We start from the raw sequence: 22902 nt of genomic DNA, 5'->3' as shown, positions 1-22902 counted from the left end.
AGAATGAACGCTTGTGGAGGATTATGAAAAAAACAGTGTCCTCTTTTCTTTTTTTCGGCAATAATAAAGGGAGTAATGTTTTTCGTTTTTGTTTTTTTTACTACATTTTATTCTTGTCTTTTTTTGTCAATGATATTGCATGTGGATGTAGTCAGTTATTTGTCTCGTCATCATTAACGACAAAAAGGTCGTCACCAAACATTTTTCATTATCGTTTTAGTTAACAAAATTAACACTAATAGGAATGGTGAGACACACAAACACACTAACCCCTCTCCAATTATATAGTAGGATTGAGAGTGAAAAGGTCTTGGGTCACAAAATAACTTAAAAAAAATTAAAACAATTTACGGATTAGGATGGGATTATATAGCCAGGTCCTGAAAATGTATTTTCCCCTTTCGACCCTTCAAACTGTAATTGGCCCAAAGGGCATTTGTTCCAATTTTTCTCATCATTCGTCTTACGGAGTCACCAAGAGTTTTACCTCCCATGCGACAGATAATCAACCTGTAAAGAGAATCAATGCAGAAAAATAGTTATCTGATAGGACAAGGCTTGTATTTCCTAGTGATTTCCTTTCCTCTCAGTGTTCCTTTCATTAGGTTTGACTCTTCAAGCAATAAAGTTGTCAAATGAATCTGTAGTTATTTCAAACGCCTTGTCCAAACAAATATAATGAGCTTGATAACCCCTCTGAAGTGTCGATATATCTGCCCTTTATAATGAACACAAAAACACACAGTAATCTCAGACTGTTCCGATCCAATCTGAACTCTGACCTGTAATGCTGCCTGAATCATAATAACGCACTGGACAGAGGAGAAGTGGTTTTTTTATTTTTTTTTATTTTTTTTTATTCTGTCACCTGATGGAGTTGTCGACACTGTCGCCTTTGGCTTGCTTAGTTGGGGACACTTAATATTAAACAATATTACTTTGTGGCTTTATTTTTCTGTTATCACTGTAAAGCTGCTTTGAAATGCCTTCTGTATCTGAATCTGTATTGTAAAAAGCGTTATAAAAATAAAGGTGCCCTGACTTGACATGCATTTACTGGTGCCAGGTGCCAGGCACCAGTACTATACACTGCCAGGTGCCAGGACTATACACCCTGTAGCCCAAGACTGGTTGCCCACTGAAGCTAAGCAGGGCTGAGCCTGGTTAGTACCTGGATGGGAGACCTCCTGAGAAAACCAGGTTGCTGCTGGAAGAGGTGTCACTAGGGGGCGCTCACCCTGGGGTCTGTGCGGGTCCTAACGCCCCAGTGTAGTGATGGGGACACTATACTGTCAAAGAGCACCGTCCTTCGGATGAGACGTTAAACCGAGGTCCTGACTCTCTGTGGTCATTAAAAATTCCAGGATGTCCTTCGGAAAAAGAGTAGGGGTGTAACCCCGGTATCCTGGACACATATGCCCATTGGTCATCATTGGCCTCCTAATCATCCCCATATATATATACTGATTGGCTTCATCACTGTCTCCTCTCCACCAGTAAGCTGGTGTGTGGTGGGCGTTCTGGCACAATATGGCTGCCGTCGCATCATCCAGGTGATGCTGCACAGTGGTGGTGGTTGAGGAGATTCCCCCCTTCCTTGTAAAGCGCTTTGAGTACCCAGAAAAGCGCTATATAAATGCAACGAATTGTTATTATTATTATTACTATTATTTACGCGGCAGTAGCAGCTGCATACGTGTCTGCTTGTGTTTCATGACAGGTGGGAACCAGCATTAAGGTGCAATACTGTACATTGGGTTGTCAACCAGATGCTGGCGCTGGATAATTAACGTGCCACACGTGTTCTGTTCATTTGAAATATTACGGTTATTAGTACCAGTATAACACAACACCCCTAATGACTTGCAGTTGTTTACATCTATATAGCTACACTGTAATCACTACTGGCTGTTTTGTGTGCGCACACACAGTAATACAGCAATGTCCTATTTTCACATACCACTTTCTTTCTGTGAGCTGTGTCCTTTAGCTTGTCAGAAGCTTCTTCAAGTTGTGCTGGAATCTGTAGTGACCTGGTCAGCTCTTCAATTTCAGGGTTATCAGAAATGAAAGCTTTAGTGCAAGTTCTGCCGGGAAGACTCAATTGTTACGTCACTTATTACCTTCTCATCTATCCAGTCGTGTTCTAATACTTGTAGTATAAAAGATCGGTACTTACACATGTCTGAGTTCGCAGATGCTGACGCTTTCATTCACCTCCATCCTCCCCACCACCACCAGGATGGTCCCTGTACATACCCAGGGGATCGGCTGCGCCCCTGCCTTCGTCTTTAGATTACGGACCCTCGGATTATGTGCTATGGATGGGGCCTACGCCAAAGAACTTTATATCATACTAATTTATAGCTGGGCTGTTAATAAATGTATACTTGTTTTGGTATTTTGCCTCCCGAGTCTTTCTGGTAGAAATGAAAGCTTTAGCATAAGTTCTGCTGGGAAGACTCAATTATTACGTCACTTATTGCTTCACTTCTATCCAATCATATTATGCTTATTGTATAAAAGCACGGTACTTACACATGTTTGAGTTCGCAGATACTGAAGCGACGATTACCCCCATCCTCCCCACCACCACCAGGATGGTCCCGTCCATACCTCCCAGGAGGGGGGTCGGCTGCGCCCCTGCCTTCATCTTTACGCAGGAATTGCAGATCCGATACTCTCGGACTATGCACTACGGACGGGGCCTACGCCAAATGACTTTGTAGATTATCAGCTTGCTGAGCTGTCAATAAATGTATGGTTTATTGAAATAACTCTCCCGAGTCTTTCTGGTAGAACTCATGTTTTTGGTTAAAATGGACTGAATGGTCTCTAGAGAGAGTGTGATTTCCAGTCTCATAAAGATGGCCCTCACATATGCTGGTGTGCAAGAATCGTCTGAAATAGAACAATACTTCTGAGCAATTGTCTTATGGTCCTTTTTGACCACAAGAACTTACAAATAGGTCCAGGTATGAGTGTGTGCCAGGCAGGGTCTTAGGGGGCTGGGGGCCCCTGGGCTTGAGGTTATGTTTGTTTGGGCCCTACCAACTCTACAAATGACCTCAACTATAACATCAGTATGGAGCACAAAATACATAAAAAATGTAATATAATACATTTGCTGAGCCAGAAATAACACTGAGCAGTAAAGCCAGAGATGGACAGCATTTTAAAATGTATTGTCATATATGCGTCCACTTTAGGGTTGGGATTATAGACGACGCTATCGTCCATCGCTGATGGCTGACAATAGCACTGTATGACAGATGTATCACTTTTATTTAACTTTTTTTATTCAAAATATTTAAACTTGCTTACCATGTAATCAACTACCTTATATTCTGATTCTCAAATACGTGTTAAGTGAGTGTGTTTTGTCATTTACAAAACTTTACAAATTATCTCGATCTATAACGTGAGATGGGAGAGATCCCCTTTAATGAATCTGTTTAACGTAGCCATGTGATCACAATGGCACAGATGCAATTCAACACACGTTCTTTTTTGTGAAATAATGATAAATATCAGTTTACAATATTTGGTTACGGCCTCAAAGCTCATGGCCGGACACAGCCCTGGCTTGCTCACTGACATTTCTGGGCGTCCTGAAATAAAATGTGTGTGCGTGCGTGCCTGTGTGTGTTTGCATGAATGATTTACATGAAATTTAATGTATGTGTGCATTGTTTAAGCTGTCTTTCAGTTCAATAAAATAACAAACTACTTTTTGGATTTTTATTCAACTAAGGTTGTGATCTGTACTGTATTTTTTACTGTAACTGACAGATTCCGGCCAACAAAACACAACATGGGAGTGGAAGTGAATGGGAGTCATTCTTCTGGGATTGGGACGGGACAGAATTTTCCCTTAGTTTTTTCATGGGATTGGATTTTTTTTGAGAGAGAGAGAGAGAGAGAGAGAGAGAGAGAGAGTGTGGGATGGGAGAGGTTTGAAAATCCACTCCCGTGTCACCCTCTAATCTGCACATGCGGTCTTAGACCCTGATCACACAGAACGCGTTTTTTGCAGTGAGAGGCGCCTTTTTTTACAATTGTTTTCTATTGGCAGTGAGCGTTCTGCGCGCTGTTCATGCGCCTCAGGCGCCTCGCATTTTAGCCACCTGTGTCAGGAACCACTGGAAATAACAGGACCCAAGCGCAGAGATGAGCGGTGAATGGTGATTTATTAATAGTGTGCAACAATGTGTAACAGTTGCACAGTCCAGAGACAGTCCACAACAGAGGTCTAGAAAGGAGACTCGGGCACAGGATTGAGCAGCCCAGGAACCAGCAGTCAGTGCAGTCTCGGGCTGGGCAGGACACACACACACACGCGCACACGCACGTGAGACTCTTTTACCGTGAGACACCGCAATTGACACTTTTCACACGCTCTCACGCCACACATCCATTTTCTCACGCACAGAAAAATCGCGAAGCTAAGATGACACGGAGACCGACAGACTAGACAGAGCAGGTTACTTATGATATAAAAAAAAACTCAGCTCTCAGATTCTGTCAATTTTATTATTAAATTCAAACAATAAATACCGTTTTGGCGCTTGTAAATGTGACGCGACAGATTCCTAGCGGCACGTGAACCGATCATCTCTACTAGCTAATAGTAAATAAACACGAATGAACAATGTTGAAAGATACAGTATAACTTACCGAAATGTATAGTCCTCATACATAATATCGATCAATGAGTGTTTTTCAACCGCGGAAAGGGGGTCAATAAAACAGCTGGAAGACATAATATTTACCTCAGGAAAGCCATAATGACCATAATATAGGCTATATATAGCACATTAGTTGGCTAGAAAAAAAAGAGCTATAGAGAGTGTTTTGCTAAATATACTATATTAGATATTTATTATATTTGTACTTATATAATTAAATAAATGCATTATATTTAATTTGAGTTATTTTTAACCTTTGACCTTAAATAATACTACCAGCTGATAGGGCTCTCTGTATGTTTACAGCATTAGAGCATTATTAGCATGAGATTTTTTTTATATATTTTTTTTTTTTTTATTAACGCCTATCTTGTGTACCTAATATTTATTCAAATGAGTCAATATTAAATCAAATCACAAGAATTGAATTGAAAACGTGAAATTTGTGTCAAGCAATTAAAAAAATTTAAAAAAACGTAGCTTACCAGAAATTGTACTATGTAAACATTGTGTCACGGTTGGTAGATCCGCTGTCTCATTCTAGTCTGTGTGTTCATGTGTGTGTGTGAGTGTGTGGGTGTGTCTCAGTTCATTCATTGTTTCATGTGGGCGTTGTCACTGATCATCCTGATCAGCGGCAGCTGATTGTAATTATCACAGCCTATTTAATGCCCTGTCTTTCGTCTTATGTTTGTCAGATCGTTGTTTGATGAATCCCTGTCTGCGTGCCTGCTCCTGTTTATTCCCTCGTGTTTCGCCTGCACTGCACTGCACTGCACTGGACTGGACTGGATTATTCACCGCCGATCTCACCACGGATTCTTCACCGCCGATCTCACCACGGATTCTTCACCTGCATTCTCACTGTGGATCGCCTGTCTCAGCCCCTGTGTCACGCTCTCCTGTTTGCTGTGTTCCTGGCGATCGCATCAAGAAGAATACGTTGTCTGTCATTAACCTTGAGTATTTGTTACCCAATAAATACATTGTGCACTTGCACTTGTTTCCTATCAGTTTGTCGTTACAGAACGATCTGACCCAACATGGAAGCAGCGAGCGCGGAGTCCTTCAAGGATTTTGTGGACCACAGTATCGCCAGGATGGATCAGCAGCAGGAGAGTATCTCTAACACCGGACGCGCGGTTCAAGCGCTCGTGACACAGGTGTCCGGGCTCACTCAGCAAATCCAACTGCTGAGCCCTCCCACTGTGCCGCCCACACCGCCTGTTCCCCCCGTCGTGCCAGACGTCAGAGATCGTCCAGAACCACGCCTACCTGTTCCTGAGAGCTATGCTGGTGAGCCGAACTTTTGCAGAGCATTTCTCACAAAGTGTTCTATGCATTTTGCTCTACAGCCAAAGACGTTCGAGACCGAGAAGTCCAAGGTGGCCTTCGTCCTCACATTGCTGAAGGGGAGAGCGGCGTTGTGGGGAACAGCGGTGTGGGAGAACCAAGACCAATGCTGCGCCTCGTTCCACGCACTCTCCGCGGAGATGAAGAGGGTCTTTGACCGTGCGGTGGCCGGCCGGGAGGCGGCCAGAAAACTAGCCGACCTGAAGCAGGGAAGCTCCTCGGTGGCGGATTACTCGATTGAGTTTCGGACCCTGGCGGCGGAGTGCAAGTGGAACGAGGAGGCACAGTGGGATATGTTCCTGCATGGGCTGTCCGACCGTGTGCAACGCGAGATCTACCTGCTGGACCTGCCTCCTCAGCTCAACGGGCTCATCGACCTGGCTCTGCGGGTGGATGCTCGCATCAACCAGCGGGACCAACACCTTCATCCCATCCGCATCCACGGCGGCGTTGGGCCGAGGGACAGCCTGGAGCAGAGCACGGTTGGACCCACCAACGATCCCGAGCCCATGCAGGTAGGGAGAGCCCGGCTTTCCCGGGAGGAGAGAGAGAGGCGGAGGTCCCAAGGACTCTGCCTTTACTGCGGCGGCCGTGGACACTTCCTACACTCGTGCCCGGTAAAAGAGCAAGCCCGATAGTAAGGTTGAGGCTACTATCGGGTGGGATCTCCGCCGGGAAGTCCTCATCATCCACTCTCCTTCCGGTAAGGCTGAGATGGGCCAACAGCACGCACACCTGCCAGGCACTTGTGGACTCCGGGGCCGAGGGAAATTTCATGGACATTCACTTAGCACACAAACTTCACCTTCCCATCTCGTCTCTTCCTCATCAGATCTCGGTCAGTGCTCTCAATGGTCAACAGCTCCCCAACATCTCCCTCTCCACTGGTCCCATAACCCTCATCACCTCTGGCAACCACGTTGAGACTATCCCCTTCCTCCTTATGGACTCCCCTGTCGCCCCAGTGGTGTTGGGTCACCCTTGGCTCGTCAAACACAATCCTCGTGTGGACTGGGGCTCCAACACTATTTCCATGTGGAGCGTGTCCTGTCACGAGTCCTGTCTTGTTTCTGCCTGTCCGTCTGTGTCTGTTTCTGTGTTACAGGAGAAGGCGGCGGATGTATCAAACGTGCCTGCGGAGTATCTGGACCTGAAGGAAGTGTTCAGTAAGTCTCGGGCTGCTTCTCTCCCTCCGCATCGTCCCTATGACTGTGCAATAGATCTAGTGCCAGGTAAGTCTCCGTCTAAGGGCAAACTTTACTCTCTTTCTGTACCAGAGAGGGAGGCCATGGAGAAATATATTTCTGATTCTTTAGCAGCCGGATTCATCCGACCTTCCACTTCTCCCGCGGGGGCGGGATTCTTTTTTGTGGGTAAGAAGGATGGTTCTCTGCGACCTTGTATTGATTACCGGGAGCTGAACAACATCACGGTAAAGAACACCTACCCTTTGCCGTTGATGTCTTCAGCTTTCGAGAGGTTGCAGGGAGCATCCATTTTCACAAAACTGGATTTACGTAATGCCTATCATTTGGTTCGCATCAGGAAGGGGGATGAATGGAAAACCGCTTTCAATACCCCCAGGGGGCACTTTGAATATTTGGTTATGCCTTTTGGGCTTTCCAACTCCCCAGCGGTTTTTCAGGCACTCGTCAATGACGTGTTGAGAGACATGGTTGATCAGTTCATATATGTCTACCTGGATGACATATTGATTTTTTCTTCGTCTCTCCAGGAACACGTTCAGCACGTCAGACGAGTGCTTCAGAGGCTGCTAGAGAATGGGCTTTTTGTCAAGGCGGAGAAATGCGAATTTCACGCACAGTCTGTCTCTTTTTTAGGATACATCGTCTCTTCTGAGGGAATGCGCATGGATCCTGACAAGGTTAAGGCTGTGATGGATTGGCCAAGTCCAGATTCCCGTAAGGCCCTACAGCGGTTTCTGGGGTTCGCCAATTTCTATCGGCGGTTCATTCGCAATTTCAGCCAGCTAGCCGCACCTCTGACTGCCTTGACCTCCCCCAGAACGACGTTCAGGTGGTCGGACACAGCTGAGGCTGTGTTCTCCAACCTCAAGAGTCGCTTCGTTTCGGCTCCCATCCTTGTCGCCCCTGATTCCACACGTCAGTTCGTGGTGGAGGTCGACGCGTCAGAGGTGGGGGTAGGAGCAGTTCTATCTCAGCGCGCGTCCTCAGATGACAAGATGCATCCTTGCGCGTTTTTCTCCCATCGTTTATCACCTGCCGAACGAAACTATGACATTGGTAACAGAGAGTTGTTGGCCGTCAAGTTAGCGTTGGAGGAGTGGCGTCATTGGTTAGAAGGGTCGGGGGTACCTTTTATCGTTTGGACCGATCACAAGAACCTTGAATATATTAGATCTGCCAAAAGACTCAACTCCAGACAGGCTCGGTGGGCACTTTTTTTCTGACGTTTTGACTTTACTCTCTCGTACCGCCCGGGTTCCAAGAACATCAAACCCGATTCATTATCTCGTATTTTTGATCCATCCGAACGCCCGGTTACTCCCGAGTGTATTTTACCCGAGAAAGTAGTTATCTCCACACTCGTATGGGAGGTCGAGTCGAAGGTCAAGACGGCCTTAGAAGGGGTAACGCCTCCGCCCGGTTGCCCACCGAATCGTTTGTTTGTGCCGGAGGGGTCACGGTCCGACGTTATTCGATGGGGTCATTGCTCCAACGTGGCTTGTCATCCAGGAGTAAGTCGCACTAGCTACTTAATTAAGCAACGATTCTGGTGGCCATTAATGGCTCGCGACATTCACGATTTTGTTTTGGCTTGCTCAGTTTGTGCCACCGCTAAGACGTCTAACCGACCTCCTGATGGGTTACTTCGACCGCTGTCTGTCCCTTCAAGACCCTGGTCCCATATAGCGCTAGATTTTGTCACCGCCCTCCCGCCCTCTAATGGCATGACGGTTGTTTTAACCGTAGTGGACCGGTTCTCGAAGGCGGCACATTTCATCCCCTTGCCCAAACTACCCTCAGCCAAGGAGACAGCGGTCACGGTCATTGATCACGTCTTTCGGTTACATGGCCTCCCGATGGACGTGGTTTCTGACAGAGGTTCCCAGTTTGTGTCCAAATTCTGGAAAGAGTTTTGTAGATTATTAGGGGCCACAGTCAGTCTGTCTTCGGGTTATCATCCCCAGAGCAATGGTCAATCTGAGCGAGCCAACCAAGACCTGGAGAGAATGTTGCGATGTTTGGTCTATAAGAATCCTTCGTCCTGGAGTCATCAACTCTCTATGGTTGAGTACGCACATAACTCGTTGCCAGTGTCATCCACGGGCCTCTCTCCGTTTAAGTGTAGCTTAGGATACCAGCCACCTATCTTTCCGAGTCTGGAACCCGAAGTCGCGGTCCCCTCCGCTCACGCCTTCGTCCAGAGGTGTCACCGCACATGGACTAGAGCCCGTGAGACTCTGCTCCAAGTGGGGGCGCGCACCAAGGCTAAAGCCGATCGCCACCGGTCTAGGCCACCCGTATACGTCGCTGGTCAAAGAGTGTGGCTTTCTACTAAGAACATTCCTCTCCGCTCCGTGTCTAATAAGCTTGCCCCTAAATTCATCGGCCCGTTCACTATCACCAAGATTATTAGTCCGGTGACAGTCCGCCTCAACCTTCCTCCAGCGTACAGGAGAATTCATCCCGCCTTTCATGTGTCCAAAATAAAACCCGTGTTTCATTCTCATCTTAATCCGCCTGCCCCGGTTCCTCCCCCGCCGCGACTCGTAGATGGGGAACCTACGTATTCGGTACATCGTATCCTGGACTCGAGACGGAGGGGACGCGGGTTCCAGTACTTGGTGGACTGGGAGGGTTACGGTCCGGAGGAGAGGAGTTGGGTACCTGCTCGAGACATCCTGGATCACTCCCTCATCGATGATTTCAATCGACAGGTAGGGTCGTCTGGGAACGCCAGGAGGCGTTCCTAGGGGGGAGGGTACTGTCACGGTTGGTAGATCCGCTGTCTCATTCTAGTCTGTGTGTGTGTGAGTGTGTGGGTGTGTCTCAGTTCATTCATTGTTTCATGTGGGCGTTGTCACTGATCATCCTGATCAGCGGCAGCTGATTGTAATTATCACAGCCTATTTAATGCCCTGTCTTTCGTCTTATGTTTGTCAGATCGTTGTTTGATGAATCCCTGTCTGCGTGCCTGCTCCTGTTTATTCCCTCGTGTTTCGCCTGCACTGCACTGCACTGCACTGGACTGGACTGGATTATTCACCGCCGATCTCACCACGGATTCTTCACCGCCGATCTCACCACGGATTCTTCACCTGCATTCTCACTGTGGATCGCCTGTCTCAGCCCCTGTGTCACGCTCTCCTGTTTGCTGTGTTCCTGGCGATCGCATCAAGAAGAATACGTTGTCTGTCATTAACCTTGAGTATTTGTTACCCAATAAATACATTGTGCACTCGCACTTGTTTCCTATCAGTTTGTCGTTACACATTGTAACATGTTGTCACTAAACCTAATAAAATCCAGCTTAGTTACTAAAATGTTACAATACACATTGTGATGCAAGATTTTTTATTTATTTTTTACATCCCCCCAATCGCCCCCATAATTCTCACTCCAAGCTAAACTCAAAAGTCGGTAGCTATGGAGGAGAAATAAAATCCATCACTGATGCCTTGTGCGATTTGTTTTGGCATGTAATGCTGCACACTGCCCCGAGAGCGCTGACACTTCAGATGCACATTTAAAACACCGACAGCAAAACAGAATGAATACAGAACACTACAGTACATGCTATCATATCATTATAAAGTAATTAATTTGCTGACTAGAGGCTACATTAGCAGAGAAAGAACAGCAGTTATGTTTGTCGTAGAGGCTGAGAGGATGCTAACATTACAACCTCAAGCGGTTAAAGCAATGTGACTAGAACACGCAAACCCGACCCAAATGTTTAATGTCTCAATTGTAACCAACTATTTGCATTAGTTTAAATCCAGCTGGTCACTTTTTTGCATTTATTTGCTGGCGAATTTGCATATTTAAAGCTAATGATGTGATTGCTTTCTCAACACACATGTTAATGCAGCCGACAGATTCAAACAAATCTGAAACGCATTCAATTTTGTGTTATTTTTTATCATCACTGCAATTCATATTTTGTTATTTTGAAACTAACTATACATGTAATATACATTTATGTAATTTCAATGCTCTGGGCTTTGCATAGGTATTTAAAAATTGCCATATTTAAGCATGTCTGGATTTTTATGAAATGGAAACACTTTACAATAAGATCCCATTTGCAACATTAACTAAGGTTAAAAAATGTTGTAGAACTATTGTTCATTGTTAGTTTGTTCATTTCAAAATGTACTAATACAATTTGTAATTGAGTTTAAATTTTTGTCTTTTATTTTATCTACACTATGAATTAACATGAATGATCATGGTTAGCAAATGAGCATTTGTATTGTTCAAATATTAATAAATGCTGTGAAAATGTATATTGCAAAATGCATATAGTTAATGCAAGCTAATACATCATTGTTTACAAATGGGACTTGCAAAGTGTTACCTGTGTAATTTATGTAAATGTTTCTAGGTTACACCTAAATTTGAGAAATTATTTTTGCTCTACTGCTCAGTGACTTATAGTACTACCAACATGATTTAAAAAAAAAAAAAAATTTAAATCGTGATCTTCCTGAAAAAAATGTGATATGCCAGAATTTCAGGCTGCTGCATCAGGAAACCCTGAAATCCAATCAAGAGCTGAGCCCAGTGGTTACCAGTAATTAAGCAAAAACTCTAGGCGACAACATCCATTAGTCAAAAGTCTTGTGGACACATATTTAGTATGTGTTTTGTGGCCTTTTTTCAGAAACTAAATTTTTTTAGTTTTATCAATAACCATGCATAAACATTATTCTCTCAGAAATACAAACATGTACATACATATTGCTCACATATTATGGTAGCCCTGTTTGTGCTGAATAGTATAATTACACCTTTAATATGTTTATAAGCAACTGAAAAAAGCACAAATGTCAGGGCATGTCAAAACATCTCAAGGACCCCAAAAACACCTTAGACCCCAGAGACCCCAATTTACCTTTCATGTAGTGTGTAACATAGATCTAAGTGAACAAAAACATCCTGCAAAGTTTTAAATATGAAAGTGCACCGTATATAAAGTTATTGTCTTTCAAAAGTAAGAGTCGACTCGGAGTAATTTTTATGAATCGTTAGAAGACCGAAGCTTTTTCTCTGACTAGATGACGTCAACTTGTAAAGTTATTTGAATACGATACGCCCACTTATTGTGCTCCAAGACGCCAGTGAAAATATCATGGTGACGAGACGCTGTGTTCTGAAGTGCGACTCAAAAACAAACTTTTTTCATCTGCCCGAGGAGCATTTGAAAACTAAGTGGCTACAATTCATATACAACTATACCACAGATAGTTGTATATATGGTTTCCCGCCCAATTGGGCGGTTTTGCTATCTATTTTGCGGGCAAAAATGGGTTTGGGTGGGTGGATAAAAATTGGGCTGGTTTCGGATCAGTTCGGCGGGTTTTTGTAACCGAAACACCGGCACTTCAGATCCTTCTTCCTGCGACCCTTTGTTCAGCGGGCAGCTGCCTCACTCACTCATTCATACACTCACACACCCACTACAGCTCTGGCTGACGTCACGTGCCGCCCCGTAAACTCATAACAGACACTCCCTCTCACTCATAGCTCTCACTACTACTACGTCAAGCACGCCGGCACCGCCTTCCCCCCAAACACAGATCGCGGGGTTTTCAAACTTAGTTAGCTGACTGACACTGTCAATATGCCAAAGTGGGCAAAATATAAAAAAAGTTACAGGAAAGAGTGGGAAAGAGATCCAGACTTAAAGTCATGGATTGCACAGGGTGCAGAAGAAGGAAAGGCACACTGCAAATACTGTAACGCTGATGTCCGTGCTCATTTAAAAGATCTCAAAGATCATGCAGCCAGCAAAAAGCATAAGGCAAGGTGCCAGCCAACGGTCAGACCATTTACAGTGAGCAGAGTGGGTGAGTCCAGTAACACTGACAGCAATGTCCAGAAACGACGAGAACTGCGGATAGCAATGTACATTGCATGCCACATGGCCATTAATGCTGTTGATGAACTATCTGATATACTGAAAGACGAGACAGGTGCATTCCAGATGCACAGAACAAAATGCACTGCTGTTATTAAGTCATTGCTAGCACCTCATTTTAGACAGGAGCTACTAGAGGACATCGGTGACTCCCCGTTCTCGCTATATTTGGACGAGACAACTGACATTACAGTGAGCAAATTGCTCTGCATATGCATAAAATATCGCTCCAAAAAACACAACTGGTTTATTAGCACTTACTTGGGTTTGGTAGAGCTCTCAGATGCTGATGCTAATGGAGTTGTGGAGGCAGTCATTCGATTTTTGCAGGAGTGTGCACTGGACATTGCTAATATGGTGGGGATAGCAACAGATGGGGCCAGTGTAATGGTCGGCAGGCATCATTCGGTGTACACGTTACTGAAACAGAGGCAACCGAATTTACAACTTATAAGATGCGTGTGCCACTCCCTGGATATAATTGCCCACAAAGCGATGAAACAGCTGCCCAGCAATATAGACTATCTGATCAGGGAGACGTATAACTGGTTCTCACACTCCGCAAAGTGCCAGACCGATTATAAAGCCATATACGAGACCGTCAATGGAGGGTCTCCCCTAAAGTTACTATCGCCGAGCGTCACCCACTGGCTGGCAACAGCAGACTGCATAGACCGAATTTTGGACCAAGAAGAGGAGCTGACCTTACATTTTACATTGGCCGCTAATGCTGAGCATTGTTATGCCGCGCGTCTCCTCAGCGAGATGTACAAAGACAAAACAAACAGTCTGTACTTGCATTTTCTACGTCCGCTGCTGTTTGAAATTAAGACCGTAAACAAGAATTTCCAGTTGGAGACTGGGGACAGCCTCGCTGTATTCCGAGACCTTAACCGGCTCTATATGTCAACCATGAGACGCATGATCAAGCCTAGCGTTTTCCGCATGAATAATGAAAAACAGCTCAGAGAATTGGACCTAAATTCCACCAGTATCTATCTCTCACCTGCAGACACTGACTTGGGGGCCACATTCAGCCAGAAGCTGGAAGCAAGCACCTTGTCCCCTGAAATGAAGTTACTGGTCCAAACACGTTGCACAGACTTTTTGAAAGAACTCCTGGTCCAATACCAACTGCGCCTGCCTGCATCCATGGAGCTGCTCGCCAAGCTGGAGCTCCTATGTCCTGCTGCCGTGATGTCATACAAGCCAACAGTCCGAGAGTTGCCAATGTAACGAGTTATAAGTACAATCCAAGCTTAATGTATTGTTGTTTTTTCACTAAAATCCTTATTATTTTATTACTGATTTATTTCTTTTTTTCTTTGAGCAATATATGTTGATTCTGTGATTCACTCTCTAGAGACTTTTATTTTGACATATTTTTCTGCCGCTGTCCTGGTGCCATTTGAGTGTGCGCGCGCGCCTCTCTCCAGTTCGCAATTCGCATTGCACATGCTGGGGAGAGGTAAGCGTTTTTCAGAGCTCTTCAATTTATGAGCAAATTAAGTTTGCAAAGTGTGTAAATTGATTTAATAACCCCTTGTAAACAGTACGGAGACTGTATAGTGTGTTTTGTTGTATGTTATATGTGCGAGTGGATTAATAATTTGAAGATATATATCGTGTGAGCTGTATGATCTGTATAGGCGGATCTTTTGTGACGTCATTGTTTATGTTTGTCGCGTTGCATCATGGGAATCGTGTGGCAGGAAACACCGCTAGATACCTCTAATTTGATTGTTTTGCACGTTTGGAGGAGGATTTAGAGAAGAGGATGGTTCACTCTTGCTGTGTGGTCGAGTACGGCTCGTTGGGGGCCTGATAAAAAGTTTTTTTCGAATTCCCTCCGAAAAGGATCGCGAAAAACGAAAGAAATGGTTGCGTGCAATTAGGCGATTGAACCTGGACGCTCCGAAGAAAGCCTGGATTCCTGCAGCTAACGTTACTGATCGAGTTTGTGAGGCTCATTTTGTTCATGGTAGGCCTAAGTCTTAGTGACTATGTATTTATAGAAGATTGAATAAAAAAATAAAATAAAACTGAGTCAAATCAACCGAGTCATATGTTTTCGCGTTCTGATTCAGGTGTCCCAAACCGCGATCCACAGCACCCAGACTATGTTCCTCACATCAAAATGGGCTATTCTGGATCGCAAAACTTAAAGCTGCCGTCGGCAAGTCTGGCAGATTGGGTCGATTAGCCAAAATTTTGAATGTTTACAACTCTCATGCCCCTCCCCACTACCAGCGAGCACCCTCCCATCGAGGTCGTGCTCGTCAGTGCGTCACTGTGCGTGTGTACCTGATTTTCTGTGAACGCGTCCGTCTCTTCAGCATCTATCAACACCATGGACTCTGAGGTAGGCTGCCCTGGCTAATCTAGCCATAGATAGCAATAACCGAGGAATTGGAAGCTTGTTAGTAGATTTTCTCTCCGCCATCACGCTTCATGCAATCTCCAGGCGAACTTCAGGCGTGGCGTGTGCATGTGATATTAACGTGCGCGAGTGAGGGGGATCTGTGGCGTGTGCACGACCTGTGATTGACAGTCAGATCTCACACCCCCCTGCGCTGATTGGACCTGATGAAGCGGGAGCGCTGGATTTTTGCAAAACAAATAACACGCTCCAGGTGGAGTTAGAAGCTCGGGTTTTTTTCTAAAACCACCTTATTTATGTTGTTCTGTCGGATTATAGTGTCGATTACACTGAAAATGATCAAAAAAATGTTGCCGACGGCAGCTTTAAAAGCAAAAGAAAAGTCTGTTCTAACCTCTGCTTTTAGCACGATCACTGCTTTCTGTTTGGCAGAAAAGATCGGCCCAACTTTTTGAAAAAACAAAATAATCATAGGCCTCCAGACTTTTGAAAGCCTTTAATCTTTCATGAGTGAAGGGTCCAGGGGTTTCTATTAAATAAGAATAAATGTCTCCCCAGCAGATTGGTGGCCAAGACACGGGCAAGTCGGACCAACGTTTTTTGTCATCCCAGATCTCATATGGGCTTTGAATAACTTCGATTTTGTCACCAATACAAATTTTGAGCTTCTCTCCAAACCTCCTCCGGTCTTCAGATGTTAAAGTGCTTATATATTGTGGATTTCGCCCGCTAACTCTCTTGAAAGTGCTCGTCGCGTCTTTACTGCCCGCAATACTGTTTGTTTTGTTGCCACACAACCACTCGCGCATGCGTACAAAGATGTCAACAAAGATCCTCCTATTAGCAAGGTTTTGAGTCATTAATCAACTAACTAATGTATCATACAGGTGATGCAATAATGAGATGCTCACACGTCATTTATCAACTTTATTGATGTTGATCCACAGGTATTTCACTTTTATTGTGTTTTACAATCTATATTGTGTTAATGTTATGTGTATTTTGCATAATTGTTACACGCCAGTTCGCATTGCACATGCTGGGGAGAGGTGATGCAATAATGAGATGCTCACACGTCATTTATCAACTTTATTGATGTTGATCCACAGATGGTGAGAAGTCCATGTTGGGCGTGACTGTTAATAAACATCCCCATTTTGATGAACCGCAGTAACGGTGTCCTGGTTCTTCTTATACACAACACAGAGAGAGTATCGTAACAGCGGTCAGCTACAGACCGGTTACACCTAGAGAGTTTTTTTCTGGCTCTCTCGATTCTCTTGAGACTCAGCTGAGAAATGTTGCCTCAGCAGGTTTTTCTCCCAACCTGGCCATTGACGCATTCTGGCTTGAGGTGGAATCTTTTAAAGATGCTGGAGGAAACCACTGTTTCCAGGATTTAGCTTTTGGTGCTATAAAATTGCTCACCCTCCCCATATCCAACACTCCAGTTGAAAGAGCATTTTCTCAAGTGACACTGCTGAAAGATGACCTACGAAGCAGGATGAGCTTACCCCTTCTTTCAGGGTTGATGGACGTGCGCACAGGTCTTGCGCGTAATGGCTTGACATCAGCTACATTCCGTCCGCCCCGACAGTTGTTGAGCAAGTTTGACACTAGTATATACTAGCCTAGAGCTTTTGTGTTAATCAAATTATTCTTAAAAACAATTGTTCAAAGCGATTTACACGAAAACTCACACTCCTAACGGTCTGACGTGTGTTTATGTAAAAATAGCTTTGAACATGTTATTCAGAATAAATTTATTAACACGTTAAAATTATTATTAACACATTATTGTTTATGTTATTGTGTTAATCAAATTATTCTAAATAACAATTATTAAAAGCGATTTTCATTCAAACTCTAGGCCTAACTGCCTGTCTCAGGGAATAGGCTATACATTTATGGTATTAGGTCTAATTGTTCAAACTCACAGGTGCCAAACTCAAGTTTGCTGTTATATTTGGCGTATAAAATTATAATTTTTATTTGTGTAGAGATGGCCCGCCCGCCATGCATGAACATTCTGCTTATGCAAAGAGCGCACTGACTGTTCTAAATAATATGTTCAACGCGATTTTCATAAAAGCATAGGTTTAACTGCCTGTCACAGGGAATAGCTTGGTAACGCCTTGGTATTAATTGTTCTAAATCACAGGCGTCAAACTCAAGTTTGCCTTTAGCCTATATTTGGCGTACGCCTATGAAATTATTTTTTGTATAGCCGAATTGGCCCGCCAGTCATGTTCTGCAAAGAGTCGACACCCCTGTTTTATCAACAAGATTTTCATGAAATGTTATTCATGAATAGCCTATGCATGTTTCATGATGCAATTTGAAATAATTGAAATGTTAAAGTGGGTTATTTTGTACAGTATGTCCATATCCACTCAATGTTTTTATGTTACTGAATGCTTTTGTTTCAAGCGACGTTTGACAATAAACAGACTTATTGAGAGCCGAGTTGATCGCATTATTTTCCGTAACAAGCTTAATATATGTACTGAATACTTTATTGTGATTGCTTTATTGCATTTATTGTGTATTGTAACGCTTTGTGTCTAAGAAAAGCGGATATTAGCTGACATTAGAAATAAAATGTATTATTATTATTATTATTATTATTATTATTAATAGTATAGTCTGACTGAGGTCAGCATACTTTTGCGTTCATTTGATTGAATATTGTTTCTGAAATCGGATAGGTTAAGTCGAAAAATGGGTAATTTTAAAGCTTGTTAATGATTTCAATGTGTTTAAACGAGAAACAAGCCAAAACTATTTTGGGCGTTTTTTTGTGCATTCTCGCGGTTTTTGACGAGGTTTTGGGCTGGAAAACCTTGCTGGCATCTGGCAACCCTGCTCATTATGCCTGATGTATCACACCTGTGTATTGCCCTATTTAAGTGTGTTTGTGCCATGCTTTATTGGTCAGTCTTGAGCCTATGCTACCAGTTGCAAGCTAAGTAAGTCAAAGTCCTGTTGTGTCTATTTTTCTTTTACTGTTTCTTGGAAGCCCAGCTTCCTTTGTTTTGTTGTATTTTCTATCAGTAAAGATTGTCTTTTGTTGAAGATCTACGACTCCTTGCTTTTTGACCACCCCTGCTCTTGGATTCATTTAATGGGGATTTAGCTCAATAAGTTAACTCAGTGACTTTGAACACAAGAGACCCGGGTTCAATCCCCACCTAGAACAGCCCCGTTACAACTACCTACTTCATCATTGTTGATTCTTCATTAAGTGGTTCTGGAAACAAAAATCTATCCCAGAATTTACTAGGCTCTGACAAGTCCCAGATTACTGAAAGTACCATTGGTACAGTAGCTGACAATGGAAACTAGTTTGTGTAATCTTTTGATGGCGATGGCAATGATCAAGAATCCAACTTACTCTGAGTGTTTGGAGTTGTATTCGGAGTGCTGGTGATAGAAGGACCTAAATTTGTGCAAAATAAGTTGAAATTGTGTACAATTAGATTATGTCACCATAAGCAAGTTGTCTAGTGATGAAAGGCACACCTTGGTCACTGCTCTGTAACATAGTCCTGGTTGAGGTCACATCCAAATTTGTGAGCAATGCTGCCAAAAATAGAAGAAAAAAAAGCTGGTTCATCAGGGTTTATGCAGGTTTCATCATGTCTAATTTAAGACCATTATGAATAAATCTGAAGACCTATAGCATGACCTAAAAAAAGTACAAAAGAAATGCAGAGTCACAAAATTACTTGCAAAGTCAGGGCTTGACTCTTATTTTTTGACACAGTGATTTTAAGTAGAAAAATTTAGGAGCGCATTGATAAACTTTAGAGGCACAATGAAAAATTAGCAAATATTGTGTTTTTCCTTGATAAAGGGATACAATGAGAAATGTATATGCAAAATCATTTAATTTATTAAAATACAAATCAGACACTAGGTTTTTAACTATTTCTGCTATATATGTGCAATATCACACTTGTAGTAGTGAGATTTGGCTGTATATCAGCACGGCTGTAGGCACGAGGCCGTAGGTAATCACAGCTTGCTGATATACAGCCATATCGCACGGCTACAAGTGTGAGATTACGTTTATAACACAGTCGACGGCATAAGTGAGTTAATAAATAAGAAACAATGACGTCTTTCCTATTGTGTGCAGAACTACTACCTTCCGCCATGGATTCAAATCTCAAGTTGACAGTTAGGAACATTTCAGTAGACTTGCAGTTTATCAGTCAATGTGGTGAATTCTATATTTTGTCTTGCATTCAGTATTAGAGCCTTTTCTGGGAAAAGAACACTATCCTTTACAAAGTCTTTTACAGGTTACTAAACCATAATCAATATATGATTCTTCATACTTTCTGTGTCTTTTTTGTTTTTATAATATAATCCTTGTTTTTAGATAGCAGAAAATCTGCTCTAGGTTTTACAAATGTTGAGAGTTGGCTTGCTGAGATAGTCGGATTCAGAGATTCATCCGCAACACCGGTTACATCACTTGCCCACCGAGGCACCGCCCCCACCATCTTTTGATTTCTTATAGTAATTAAAAATCATTTAGTTCAGTTAGAGAAAATACACTACAATTAAAAACTGACCACGTCTGCTCAATTCAGCGTGAGCTGAACGAGTCACAGCACAAATCAGCAGCAGGAGTCAGATCTCGCCTCACTCTTGACTGACAAGACCACGACAGAAGATTTGGTTTCAAAGCGAAATGTAAAAGCGCCTATTTAAGCGTGTTTGTCATTATGCTGTTTTGTTGTGTTTTCCATTCGAGAATAATAATGAACCCGCCACCATTCAAGCAACTGCCGCCCCCGAATTGGCGCTAAGCCTACAAAAAGGCAAAAGTAAAATGCACACAGGTAGGGATGCACCGATCCACATTTTTTCACTTCCGATCCGATCCCGATACCTGAATTTGGATATCGGCCGATACCGATACTATTCCGATACCAGAGCTGTGTTTGCTTTAATATTATTATTATCATTATTGTTTATTTTATATGATGCTGAAATAAACTCCTCTCAACAGGCAAGTATGATATGTAGGCCTACATATTTATGCATGTATGGTAAGTATAAGGTCAGAAAAGGAAGTCAGAAAAACAGTAAATCCTGTTAACAGGAAAAATCCCATTCTGAAAACAAATATGCAACTGTAGGTCATGTCAATATTTATTACATTCCCAAAATGTCAAATACTTGAGTCTTGAAATATAAGAAAAGTGCAAGTGTAAACATCTTACACACACACACACTATCTAAAGGGTGATCCTCGCTCCGATGCTGTAACTCTCTCGATGAATGCTCGATCAACATCAGCCATGTGCAAACAGACAAGCGGATTTCGCCTCAGACGCGCGTCAATTTCGTTCCAAACTTTTGCTTTTTACGAGCGTCAATTTCGCTCTGGGCGCGCGAATGGATTCAAAATATTCAAGCGTCCAACTAGACGCGGCAGACGCGAATTTGACGCGCTATTCGCGTTTGGTGTGAACGCACAGTAACGTGGTGCTTTTTTAAATGTTTGATTGCATTCGTTGTGTTGTACGACGCGAGGGAGCTTCAACGAGCTCTGAATTACGGCTTTGCAAACATTGCATTTTGCTGTCTTGCTCTGCGGTGTTTCCAGTGTGAAGAATTTCCACACAGCGGCCGCAAACTGCGGAATGGATTTCCTGAGCGGTGGCGTGTCTCATAACTCTGTGTCTCATTGAGCCGCGCCTCCGTTCAGGAAATCCATTCCGCAGTTTGCAGCCAGCTAGCAGACTAGCCGGCGGGAATCACTTTTGGAGTCATTTCAGCAGACAACGTTAAAGCGCAGACATGACTCAAGGATATCGGATATCTCCGCAGGTTGGATCGGGAAAATCCGATACGTGAATTACGCTGGTATCGGTCCCGATACCGATACTGGATCGGATCGGCCCCATCCCTACACACAGGCATTCGTGTGTGTGTTCGCACTCAACTTCCATAGGAATTAAACGAAAATGTTTGCTCTCCTTCGCACCGTTATGAATGCCTGTGAGGCATGCGTATTTTACTTCGCTTTTGAATAAGCGATTTAAAAGCAAGATGCACCCTCCTGTGATACCGGTATTACCGGTGTTGTCACACATTGATTAACCGGTGGGAAAAATGTTCTCACCGTCACATCCCTAGTTGAAAGGTAGAGTTTCAATAACTTTTAATAGGAGCTAGCAAACTGCAAGTTGACCAGAGGGGCCTGCCCCTAACAGTACATGGGTCAGCTACGTCTTTTCTACATTTACACTATACAACACAAATCTAATTAAATTTTAATGAATTTCAAACAACTACATTTGTGAGAAAATTCCTAAATGTACAGCCAGCCAGGGGTAAAAACAATGTTAATAAAGTGTTAAAATGGAGACTTACTTGGCCTGTCCTCGTTGTGTCTGGCTGAAAAAAAAAAAAAAAAAATCCATTGATGGAGTGACTAAAAACACAAGGTCATAGCAAGTCAATGCAGTTCACTGAAAGTATATATACAAATTTCTGAGGAAAACAAGACACAAAGATTATACACAGACACCAAGCACTTTGTGTTTGCCACCAAACAGTCTTTTACCTGATTCGAGGTACCGAGCAGGAGTGACAATCTTCCTGCCTGTTTCTACTTCCTGGTCACTGTCCAAATTTGAGGTCATTGTTGCTTGGTTGACCTTATCTCTGGCCTTGTTGTAGCTGTCTACAAAATATCGGCAGAGATTAGAGCAGAGATATTCAATACGTGTGTGTGTGTGTGTGTGTGTGTGTGTGTGTGTGTGTGTGTGTATTGGTGTTTATGGGTGAATGACAGATAAGGATTTAAAATATGAAAAAAAATAAAACTAGCAAAAAATGTATGTAATGCAATGACAAGTACACATTTCAAGAATGTAATGAACCTCTTTTTTTTTTGGTGAATCAGATCTTTTTCCCCCATGAAAATGTAATTCCTGGATTACGTAATGAATTTTTTAATTAATTACATTTCTACCATTGTTGGCATATACAAATGTACTGATATCCATAATTGGAGCTCAACAAACAATCAGTGATCGGAAAACTACATTTTAATCACAATTAATATAATCAATTTGGGATTTCATTTAGACATGGGCTCATTTTTGGCTGCTGCTAATATTTTTTTTTAAGCTGGAAAATGTATAAAAATGTATATATAAAAAAAAAAAAAATATATATATATATATATATATATATATATATATATATATATATATATATATATATATATAAAATATATATAATATATATATTAGGGCTGTCAAAAATGTACGCACTGATGTATGCGATTTTTCAGTTGCCCACCATGTCATATTCATTTCATTTTCA

The 22902-nt window shown here is 42.9% G+C and overlaps 1 long non-coding RNA gene across 1 annotated transcript; it reads right to left on the bottom strand.

Annotated features, from left to right (window-relative positions):
• Positions 1–2533: 2533 nt before the first annotated feature.
• LOC309478384 lies at positions 2534–22028 on the bottom strand. The gene is made up of 4 exons (XR_014198960.1): positions 21943–22028; positions 19072–19131; positions 18944–18988; positions 2534–2901 (listed from the first exon to the last, which is right to left on the bottom strand). It is a non-coding gene; the product is annotated as an uncharacterized lncRNA (long non-coding RNA).
• Between the last annotated feature and the right edge of the window lie 874 nt (positions 22029–22902).

Source organism: Leuciscus leuciscus (genome assembly GCF_965113295.1).
Source record: "Leuciscus leuciscus genome assembly, chromosome: 16".
NCBI lineage: Eukaryota > Metazoa > Chordata > Actinopteri > Cypriniformes > Leuciscidae > Leuciscus > Leuciscus leuciscus.
This window is presented reverse-complemented; position numbering and strand designations above follow the sequence as displayed.